This window comes from Suricata suricatta, chromosome 6 (genome assembly GCF_006229205.1).
Source record: "Suricata suricatta isolate VVHF042 chromosome 6, meerkat_22Aug2017_6uvM2_HiC, whole genome shotgun sequence".
In the NCBI taxonomy this organism is placed as follows: domain Eukaryota; kingdom Metazoa; phylum Chordata; class Mammalia; order Carnivora; family Herpestidae; genus Suricata; species Suricata suricatta.
In genome coordinates this window covers 51,240,201-51,252,410 of record NC_043705.1, presented here as the reverse complement: position 1 = coordinate 51,252,410, position 12,210 = coordinate 51,240,201, and the positions used below count along the sequence as shown (strand labels likewise).

The 12,210-nt window shown below is 38.4% G+C and overlaps 1 long non-coding RNA gene across 1 annotated transcript; it reads left to right on the top strand.

The window, feature by feature from the left end:
* LOC115294401 lies at positions 1-10,349 on the top strand. The gene is made up of 3 exons (XR_003909873.1): positions 1-120; positions 9,796-9,844; positions 9,946-10,349. It is a non-coding gene; the product is annotated as an uncharacterized LOC115294401 (long non-coding RNA).
* The last annotated feature ends 1,861 nt before the right edge of the window (positions 10,350-12,210 follow it).

The window sequence follows — 12,210 nt, the reverse complement described above, 5'->3', positions numbered from 1 at the left end:
ATAAGGTCTCTCTGAGAGAAAGATACAGAAAGTTGAGTCCTGAGAAAAGGAGGAAGAGGAGCAGAATTTCTCAGAGAACCCTGGTACAGAAGCAGCTGAGTGAAGATTGGGAGAGAAAAGGTGCTAAAGTATGCTTAAAAGGGAAAGATTTACTGAAGTCATAGGGATTGTACAAAGCTTCTTTCATTTTTTTAAAGCTTATTTATGTATTTATTGGTAATCTTTATACCCAACATGAGGCTAGAACTCATAACCCAAAGATCAAAAGTCCCATAATGCTGCAACTGAGCCAGCCAGGCACTGCCAAAGCATCTTTTAAAACTCAGTCACCCAATATAGTCTGTATTTCTGAGACCAGAGTAGAACCAAGGAGGTCAATTACTTTTTTATAAGGAAAAAACTTGAAATGTTTAATTGCTGGGGGAAAAAAAGCCCACTGAAAATAAGTTGCTCTCAGAATATATATTGTCTATAGTCAGACAAGAATGATCAATGGGTAGAAAGCTCCTGGAGAGTCATGAAAGCAAAGCATGGAAGTCTTCATTATCCACATTTTGCTGATTGTTTGGCATACAGTTTATTAAATACACTAAAATATTTTTAAGGATGTTCACCGCTATGTAATCCTCCCCAATCCTGTTACCTTCATAAAATCAAATTCCTTAAGATAATAAACATTTAATGAGGCCAGTTTTTCTTTCATATTATCTTGCAACGGTTGCTAGTATTGATTAGTTGTACTTCAGTTTCTCTATGCTTAATTGCTGAGAATTCAGTAGAAGCCTTCTTGTGAATAGGATAAATCAAAGTGAGAATTGTATCTTACACTAGAGTAGAAGCAACTGCTACAGTAACAGTGCATCAATATGGCTGAGGGAGTTTGTTGCTACTTTCAGCTTTTTGTTTTTTTGTTTTTTTAATTTTATTTATTTTTGAGAGACAGAGACAGTGCGAGCAGTGGAGGGTCAGAGAGAGAGGGAGATACAGAATCTGAAGCAGGCTCCAGGCTCTGAGCTAGCTGTCAGCACAGAGCCTGACGCAGGCTCGAACCCACAAACCGTGAGATCATGACCTGAGCCAAAGCCGGACACTTAACCAACTAAGCCACTCAGGCACCCCTACTTTCAGTATTTTGGTATTAAAACTGTCGTGGCAACAAAAGGAAGAGGAGTGACAAACTAGTAAACTTTAGTTGCTTTGGTGAGTTTGTGGAATTGTGATTTATAAAGACAGGAGAGGACTTGGCATATAAAGAACAGGAATATAAAGAACTTCAAGGAAACTAAAATCCTGCAGAAAAAAGAAAAAATTTATATACTGGTTTATTTTATATCTTTTAAGTGACTGGAAAATACTGTCAACAAGACAGTAATAGAAACTTGATGTCCTTTTTATTTTTATTTATTTTTTTAAATTTTTTTTAATGTTTTATTTATTTTTGATACAGAGAGAGACAGAGCATGAGAGGGGTTGGGGCAGAGAGAGAAGGAGACACAGAACCGGAAGCAGGCTCCAGGCTCTGAGCTAGCTGTCAGCACAGAGCCTGATGCGGGGCTCGAACCCATGAACGTGAGATCTGACCTGAGATGAAGTCGGAGGCCTAACCGACTGAGCCACCCAGGCGCCCCTTGATGTCCTTTTTAAACAAATACTGTAATTTAATATTTGCTAACTTTGCCAATATCCAAGATCCTTGTTTGCTTTTCTTGTGAGTCTGAACTTGTTTTTTTTTGTTGTTTGTTTGTTTGTTTTTAACTTGGTTTATTTTTGAGCAAGAGCGAGAGCGCAAGCAGGGGAAAATCAGACAGAGAGGGAGACACAGAATCCGAAGCAGGCTCCAAGCTGTCAGCACAGAGCCCAAACTCAGGAACCTGCAAGATCATGACCTGAGCTGAAGTTGGACTCTTAACGGGCTGAGCCACCCAGCTGCCCCTGAACTTGTATTCTTGGTTTAGAGAATAAGGGAGTGGTAGGAAGAAGGAAGGTGATGAAGGAGATTGACACTGTGTACATTTTATATCACTTTAGAGCTGCAGAGGTATTACAGGTTAAAGTGGTTCAAACTTTGGTTTGAGAAGAGGACATAGAGAGCCAGAGGATAATTAAGCTCTAGGTATATCCTAGAAGTGGGTGGGGTTAACACAAATTTAGGAAGTAAAAGTAAATCATTAAACAGTTTGAAGCAGTCTTTGTTGTCTGGTAGAGAATCCCAGCAGAGCTTAAATTTTTAATAGAAAAAGTGGTTTCGCTCTTTCTATTTTAGATTACATTTAAACACCTTTAAAGGTTTATTCTGCAACTTACTGGGGAAATTTTTTTTTGAATATTTTATTTGCTCAAAGAAAGCAATCTGACTGCAGAAGTCAAACTTATAGACATTTAAAAATGTAGACTATGGGATAACTTGGTGACTACCAAATTGTAACTGACTCAGCTTCACGTTTCAGTACTTTGTCTTTTTTCTCCAAGCTCCAATCTAGTGCCAACCAAGACCATTACTCACCCCCAGGGGTATTTCATTCTTTTGGCTGATGGGCTGTCCTGAGGTCTATACCCTTTAGATACACTGTCAGGACACCCACTACTCATTTGTCAGATATATTACACTGCTTATGTATTGCTTTTTATTTGTTTATAGACAAAATAGAAGTTGTCGGGATAGAAAATAACTTAAAAGATGAACATATAATTAGTAATTTCATTTGGTTAATAAAACTGTCCAGATTTAAAACCTAGAGGGCATTTCATTTTGTATATTCCTGTATCATTTATCACTGATATAAAATAAGTGAAAAAAATCAGAAATAATTATTTCATTGTTTGCATTTGGATGATAGACTCAATATTTTTAATATATGGTAGGATGATTATCTTTTTTTCATTTTTGAAGTTGAAATATTTGCAGCCTTCTATTCTATATACATGTTACATTTTGTTAAATTATTTTAAAATTTTATTAATATTGTATAGGTTAATTGGGATCCTTCTATATGTTTACTAATTGTTGTATGAGTCTGCATTCAGTTGCAGTAAATAGATCTGACTCTTTTAAGTATATAGGGATTTAGTATAGGGAATTGATGCTTACAATATTATTTAAAAGGCTGGAAGAGTGGACTTTAGCCTAGGCCATCAGAAATGAGTCCTAGGATAGTATAGCAGAACTAGACTGCTAAGGGTCCACCCATGAGGTAGATGGAGAATCAAGACCCCAGGACTAGAATTATCAATGTGAAGAATAGATTACCACAGCTACAATGTAAGAATCGAGAAGATACTGTAATACTCAACACCCACAAAGCCAATGACTAAGCTCTAGAAAGCTGCTGCAGAAAATAACTCCTGTATTCACCACCATGCTTGCCAGCCAAAAAACAAAGCAGCAGGAAGAAGGCTTTGGTTTGCCACACTACAAATCTTATTTACATGTACCTAATTTGCACAAATCATTTACCTCTAGAACACTTAAGTGCAAGCATATCTGGGAAATGTAGTTTTTAACTTTTCAACATTTATAGTACAGAAAGTAAGCTTAAAAGAAATTTGAATGCTGAATACCAGTCTACCTCATCCATGAATATAGCAACACTATTATTTCAAATATTTTATGTATTTATATATTAATTTTTAAAAGACTTAAAAATGTTTATTTCCCTTTTATTTTTGAGAGAGAGAGAGAAAGAAAGCACAAATGGAGGAAGGGCAGAGAGAGAGAGAAAGAGACACAGAATCTGAATTAGGCTCCAGGCTCTACACTGTCAGAACATTGCCCAACACGGGGATTGAACTCAGGACCTGTGAGATCATGACCTGAGCCGAAGTCAGACACTTCACTGACTGAGCCACCCAGGGGCTCCTTCCTCAACATTTTTGTATCTAAGGTTTTCCTTTGTAGTTCTTGTTATTTTAAAAAAGTATTTATTTACTTTGGGGAGAGCACAAGCCACGGAGGGGCAATGAGAGGGAGACAAGACTGGAAGCGGGCTCTGAACTGACAGGCTGACAGTAGTGAGCCTGATGTGGGGCCTAAACCCATGAACCACAAGATCATGACCTGAGCTGAAGTCAGATGCTTAACTGACTGAACCATCTGCTTGCCCCTTATTGTTATTTTTTTATTCAGGTAGAGTTGACAACAATGTTATATTAGTTTCAGGTGTATGAGTCATTTGACAAGTTTATATGTTATGCTTTGTTCACCATGAGTGTAGCTACCAGCTGTTTCTTTACATCACTATTACAATATCATTGACTGTATTCCTTATGCTTGCCTTTTACTCCTGTGACTTACTCATTCCATAACTTGACGCTTGTATCTCTCTCTCCATTCTACCCATTTTGCCCACCTCCCTTCCTCCTGCCCACTCTCCCCTCTGGCAGCCATCATTTTGTTCTCTGTATTTATAGTTATGATTCTGCTTTTTGTTTGTTTATTCATTTTTTGAAGATTCCATTTATGAGGGAAATCATATGGTATTTGTCTTCCTCAGTCTGACTTACTTCACTTAGCATCATACCCTAGGTCCATCCATGGCACGATTTCATCTTTTTTATGGCCGTGTAATATTCCAAAATGTGTATGTATGTGTATATACATACCACATTTTCCTTATTCATTTTTCTGTTGATGGACACTTAGGTTACATCCATGTCTTGGCCATTGTAAATTATGCTGCAATAAACATAGGGATACATAGATCTTTTCAAGTTAGTGTTACTGTTTTCCCTGGGTAAAAACCCAATAGTGGAGTTATTAGATCATATGATATTTCTATTTTTAATGTTTTGAGGAACCTCCATACTGTTTTCCACACTGGCTGCACCAGTTTGCATTCCCACCAACAGTGCACAAGGGTTCTTTTTTCTCCACATTCTCGCCAACACTTGTTTCTTACCTTTTTGACAAGACAGGCATGAGGTAATATCTTTTTGTGATTCTGATTTGCATTCCCCTAATGATGAGTGATGTTGGGCATCGCTTCATGTGTCTGGTGGCCATCAGTATATCTTCTTTGGGAAAATGTTTATTCGTGTTCTCTGCGCATTTTTAAATTGGATTGTTGGGGTTTCTCGATTTTCACTTGTGTAAGTTTGGATAATAACCCCTTATATGATGTGTCATTGCCTAATATCGTCTCTCATTCGATATAGGCTGTCATTTTGTTCTATTGATAGTTTCCCCTGCAGTGCAAAAGTGTGTGTGTGTGTGTGTGTGTGTGTGTGTGTGTGTGTAGTCCCAATAGTTTTTTCTTTGCTTTTGTTTCCCTTGCTTCAGGAGACATATCTAGGAAAATATTGATATGGCTGATGTCAGAGAAATTACTGCCTGTGTTTTCTTCTGTGATTTTTATTGTTTTAAGTCCCATAACCAGGTCTTTAATCCATTTTGAGGTTGGTTTTGGGTGTGCTGTTAGAGAGTAGGCCAGTTTCATTCTTTACTATAGCTGTCCAGTTTTGGCAGCACCATTTATTGAAAAGACTGTCATTTCCCATTGTATATTCTTACCTCCTTTGTCATAGATTAATTGACCATATCATTGTAGGTTTATTTCTGGGGTGTCTGTTCCAATAATAAATATTTTTTGCTATAAAATATAAATCAGGTGGTAGAGGAGTAATATTTTTCACTCTCCTGTAGTTTTACAGAATTGAAAATTTAAATGTTACCCTCCCTTATTTTCTTTGAGTATATAGTCTGTTTTGAGCTCAGATCTGCTTAATACATGAAGAGAATGACATTTGCATTAAATCTGTGTTAAAGTATAATCATAATTTGTGCTTTCAAGTATTGTGGTTAATTTTTATTATTATTAAAAATGTTTAATGTTTATTTTTGAGAGAGAGAGAGAGAGAGACAGAGTGTGAGCAAAGTTGGGGCAGAGAGAGAAGGAGAGAGAGAAGGAGAGAGAGAATCTGAAGCAGGCTCCAGGCTCTGAGCTTTTAGCCCAGAGCTCGACATGGGGCTTGAACTCATGAACCACAAAATCATGACCTGACCTGAAGTCAGACACTTAATTGATTGAGCTACCCAGGCTCCCCCTGGGGCTAATTTTTAGATGTCCTTCACTGTTGATTCAAACAAATGAGGAGTAGGTGGTTCTGTATTCTGATTGTACTCTCTAAAACAGAGTTATGGTGAGCATGATTCTAAGTAGCCTTTATATTTCCATTATAAGTAGCTTTTTCAAACACATGGTAAAGACTGACTTGAATGTTCACTTCGTCAGTACTTATACTAAAATTGGAATAATACAAGAGTAGCATGGCCCCTCTGCAAGGACTGCAAATTCAAATAGATTGGAACCTGTTTGCTCACCTGTAAAGGTCCTCAAACTTCATTGTGAGTCATAATCTCCTGGAGAGTTAAAAGAAACAAATGCAGCTAGAGGCCCACACTCATGAAGTAGGCTGGGGTGGGGCTTAGGCCTCTATGTTTTTGTCAGGTTTCCCCAGAAATTTGAGAACTGTTGTTTTAGTATGCTTCTATGGATTGCCTGATCTTTGTTCATTTTATTTATTCATTTATGTGCATAGATAAAAACAAACATATACCAGCTGGGAATTGTCTTTACAGTGCTGAGACCTCAGAGATGACAGAACCAGCCCTGCCCTAAGAAAGTTCTCAACTTAGTGGAAAAGACAGACTGTTAATTGCAGCGTGGTGGTCTGTGCTCCCAAACAGGCAGATGCAATGCTGAGGAAGCAAGAAGGAAGGGCAGCACGCTTCTCCTGGAATTGTACATCAGGGAATATTTCCTTGGTCTTGAACGGTTAGAGGAATCAATTGGGTAAGAGTGAGAAGAGAGCATTTTAGGCACAGAAGGAGGCACAAACCATAAGCAGTTTGACAAGCTAGAGTATTATTTTCCAAACCATGGGACACTTCTCTCACTTATTAATCAGATTTTAGTGATTCATGGTGGGTAAGTCATTACATAGTGGTAGAAATCTACTCCTTCCAATTCTTTTCTGCATCTTTTGTAAGAACATCTTTTTGGCTCTAGTAAGTAACACCTTTGTAACATTTGCTAATTTCCTTTTAAAGTAGCCTTGGGGACACCCAGGTGGCTCAGTCAGTTATGTGGCCAACTCTTGATTTCTGCTCAGGTCATGATCTTGCGGTTCTTGAGTTCAAGCCCCATGTCAGGCTCTCTGCTGTTAGCACAGAGCTCATTTCAGATCCTCTGTCACTGTCTCTTGGCCCCTCCCCTGCTTGCACCGTCTGTGTCTCTCTCAAATAAACATATGTTTAACAAAAAAAAAAAAAAGAGGAAGAAAGTTGCCTTAATCTCAGAGCTTCAGCTGGCAGCATTATCTGTGTAGAATTAAACACTTATCTTCACTATATGGCAGTTGAAACTAACTTGCTAACTTTTTGGTAGAAATACAAAGTTTCCTTTTTAAAAATAATCTGAGTAATTAAAATTGATCTATATAAAAAATATTAAGTAGCTAGTTCATTTGGTACTTGAGGAAGTACTTGTGAGGAAGGTATGTGAATGACTGAATTTTTGAAGTTTGACATGAAGGTAACTGGCAAGAGACAAGGCTACAAAGACAAAGCAATTATGAGGGAACCTAGAGGCAATGCTAAGGACCTTGAGTTTTACTATAAAATGAGTGGAGGTGTCATGAAGATGTAAACAAGAGAAACTTGGACTTGGAAAAAGCCACCAAAGATAATGCCAGAGTGAAATGAAGAGGCTGGTAAGGGGGCAGGGGGTAGACGGAGTTCACCAAAGGCTTGGCTATAAATAATCCAAAGCTGTTCTTGATGGACTTGTCTATCTATTCATTATATCAATGGAGACTTCTGAAATGGGTGATGTTGATCACTCTAAGAGCTTTCAGTCCCATTTAACTGATAGCTGTAGCTTAGGTATGAATCAAATGGCTCCTTTAAGAATATAAAGCATGATACGTCCACAGACTAATACAGCAGTAATATTCCATGCTAAAATTTTGATAAGAAATTTGGAGTATAACAAACTTGCTGCTCTCCAGTAATAAGTACCAAAAATATGTACCATTAAAAAACAAAGCAAACGGGTGCTTGACTGGCTCAGTTGACTAGTAGAGCATGTGGCTCTTGATCTTGTGGTTGTAAGTTTGAGCCCCATGGTAGATATAGAGAATACTTAAAAATAAAATCTTCCAAAAAAAGTCTTCTTCCCTATGATTTGGGTGAAATATTTCATACTACTGCCCACTCCCCCAAAATCTGGGTGCACAACTATTGTCAAGTTATGGTTCCCACAGAGATTGGGCCAAGAGTGAATGCCAGGTTCTCTAAAACAGTGACCGTTCTAGGTCAGGAACCAGAGGCCAACTATCTTCTGTCTTCTGTCAACCAGGATCAGAATGAAGTCCTACCCACTAGATGACTTAACATGTTACATATAACCTAAGCAAAGATTGCCCTTGTTATGCCCAGGTTTCAATATCGTCCCCAAAAACCAGAGACTGCCGGGTAGACTGAGTCATGCATGCACAAGCAAAGGGCTTTAGTATCATTACGGGCTCGAGCTTGGGCTCACAGACTTCACCAGCACAGTGGATCCATGCTGAGAGCCCCGAACAAGGGCTGAGCAGGGTTTTATGGGTTTTGGGAAGGGGGAGTTATAGGAAATTGTGACACAGGTAGAGTCATTATTGCATAACTTCATTGGCAGTAACTTTAACCATACATTTTGTCCAGAGTGTTAGTTACTTTAGGCGGGACCCAATCACAACATTTAGTGTATTAACCAATTACAGAGTGGACCCAGGACCCTCACGTAGGGAGTAACTAACCTTAAGCAATAGTGGTTATCTATAGCTTCTATCTCTAGGCCTGCCCTTAGGAATGTTAAGCATTTTAGCTGGCCAGCTTCTGATTGGGTGTTACTAGGGTGGTCCCTGGTTGAGCAATCTGTGCCCTTTTATTGTCTAATGATTCTGAGAAACCAACAGTTAGGCCTCCAAGGTCAGAGGGAAACTTGAGCTTGTCATGGAGTCAGTTTGGTTCAGACCTGTGTCCTTTCACCCTGTTGCCTATTTAGCAAAATCTCAATTATAAGCCTTTCTTTCTCACCTTTTTAATAGCTTCCTCAAAAGATACAGACACTGGCAAACTGGCCTTGTGCTCTTGGTTGGTTTTTTGTTTTTTTCTTGATGCTGGCTTGCCTTATTTTTTCAAGTCTTTATAGGGGGCACTCCTGGGTGGCTCATTAGGTTAAGTATCTCATTCTTGATTTCAGCTCAGGTCTTGATCTCAAGGTTGCAAGGTTTGCCCCTCCCCCACTCACATTCCTGCTCTCTCTCAAAAACCAATCAATCAATCAGTCAGTCAATAAAAATTTTTAAGGCTCTCCTTTCCTTGTCCTTAGACTTTCCGCAAGACCTCCTTTTCTCTCTGTTGGATCCAAAGAGTTCGGTCGTTTTCTGAGCCTCCACAATTGAGATTCTGCTGACTTTTTAATTTGTTTCACAAACCCTGGCACCTTATTCCCTGTTCCATATTTTCAGATGCCTCCTGAATTCAGTTGGTTGTCCTCAAGTATAATGTAGCTCAACTTAAATCTTCCTAGTGAATTAAATCTCTTTAATCCCATTTTTGGCTATCAGTTATTGAGGCTGATAAAATGACATACTCTAGGCTATGACTTCACCTCCCCTTATATGGTGTGCTATTCAAGGATTTGGGTCCACAGAAAGATGAACAATGTTAACTGATTGTGTACCTGATAGGGAAAAATCTGTTATAAGAGAGCTGATAAGAAAATACCTGTCCCTGATCAAAGGTTCCTCTTCCAGGTTCTTCTTCCCACCCTGCTTGTGACATGCATTAATGAGGAATGTGGAGGTAACAGGCTACAAATTATCCCCTTTGCTAATGCTCTGGGCTCAGACCTCTGAAGAGTGATCTCCTCTGAGCCCACCGGAGGTTCTTGGTTCTTCCACCAGGTGATCCAGACCAGCTTCTGCAACATACCCACAGAATAGAGAAGCCATCTTTTGCTGCTTCCAAATTTCCCTTCTGTCCTTCCTGCCTGCCTTTCTAACTTAGAAACCATTTAGGATTAGAGTTGTTGAAAATAAAAAACTAATAGATTTCAGATTATTAACAATAGGACTTTTAAATGGAATTCTCATGATGAATACTGAACATCTTTAGCTGCTAGTGAATGCACTAATTAGAACCTTACAAATTCCAAAATATATTGGCAAGTATACTATAGTTCAATTTTTAAAAATCTATTTCGGTTCTTAGGTCATCATTTCATGGTGGTGAGATCAAGCCCTTAATCGGACTCTGTGCTGGGCATGGAGACTGCTTAAGATTCTCTTTGTATTTACATGCTTTGTAATAAAATTACCAAAATCAGTTTTGGCTTCTGTTTATCTGTCATAAATTAACAATAGACATTTTACAGGGAGGTCCATAGAATTTCATATAGATTCATGTTTGTTTCCTTTCAGTGTGTAGTACCTTAATGGTACATACTTAATGACAAGTGAGCTGATGATAAAATGTCACATAATTTACATATATTTACATATAGGGCAAACATTGTGGATATGTCCACAGAAAGGAAGTAAAACACATTTTTTTCCAAATAAACTAATTCACAATTTAACCAAGAAAATAAAAGTGGTACCAAAAATACTGCTATAAGATTAGTGTCTCCGATTCAAAATCATAACCAGCAAGAACTGTAACAGTCTCCCTGAGAGTGGAGTTTGAGTAGGGGGAGGTGATGGGTAAGGCCCCAAATGGGAAAGGCAGCTTTGGATGAGAAACCAAAGAGGGGTTCTTGGTCTCTGGATAGAGAATCAGGGAATTAATGAACTGGGCAGTGTTGACTTACAAAGCAGAAACCTTTCTGGTTGCTGGTAACAGAGACAGAACCTCTTCTGGCTTAATCCACAAAAGACACCAAGAACTCCAGGGGTTCGTTCCTGATAGCTTCAGGCATGACTGGATCTAGGTTCTCAGGGGTACCACCAAACACTGCCTCTCTCCTTTGGTTTTACTCTCTAGTAATCTCACCCCGGGTTATGGCAAAGAGAGACTTCAGCAGCTCCAGGCTCACAGCCTGGCAAATGTAACTCTTCTAGAAAAGGATCTCTACTCAGTTCCAGCAAAAGCCCCAGGATTAACTGTGTGATTGGCCTGACTCAAGTGCCATGTCCACTGCTGGACAAGCCTGGGTCATCTACACCACTGGAGGGAGGCACTGGGATTCTGTCACTGAAGATAGTCAACAGCCCGGCGTGGAACAAAAGCAAGAAAGGGGACATGAGGATAAGAAAAAAAAGATGGATAAACTCATTCCAAATTTTGGCTGAGATTCATCCTGGCAAACCAACAGACAAATGCTTTCATGCCAAAAAGCTTAAGATGCCTTTAATTCAGAGCTTCTCAACTTTTAAAAAATTATCATTCAAAAAAATCATTCCTCTAAAGAGCCTTTCAGATGTATTTTTGCCTAACCACCTGCCCATGAGATTTTAATACCACAGACACACTGTAAGCTTATTTACTGTATGCATATGTGTGCTTTATACGTAGAGAAAGTACAAAACTGACTTTATTTAATGCAGGGTTAAGAATAACACAATAAAATTTTAAGTTAAAATTTTAGTTAAATTGATAATCGGGCATGTGGCTGGCTCAGATGGTAGAGTAAGCGACTCTTGATCTCAGGGTTGTAAGTTTGAGCCCTACATTGGGTGTACAGATTACGTAAAAATAAAATCTTAAAAAGAAAAAGCTATTAACATTTAACTTTATATTTACTGTGTAACATTTAGTATAGTTTATTTAGAAACTATAATGTATGAAATCAATACACATATTAGGAATTTAGAAGTGTATAATAATAGCAACTTAAAAAGAAATCATTCAAAATGGTTATTTTTTTCAGTAAAAGAGAAACAACTGAAGAAAATTAAATTTCCTAAATATTAATTTTTAAGTTTTGCTTGATATGAGAAAATGGCTTTTAACTAGATGCTAGGTGCTTACTCAGATATTGTTGACACTTATTTTCAGCACTTGGCATAGTGAATGACGGTTGACTAACTTTTGTAGAATTAAATAGTAAAATACAAGCCAGTAAAAAATGTTTTAGTGTTTATTTCTTTTTGAGAGAGAGTGAGACAGCATGAGCAGAGGAGGGGCAGAGAGAGAGGGAGACACAGAATCTGAAGCAGGCTCCAGGCTCT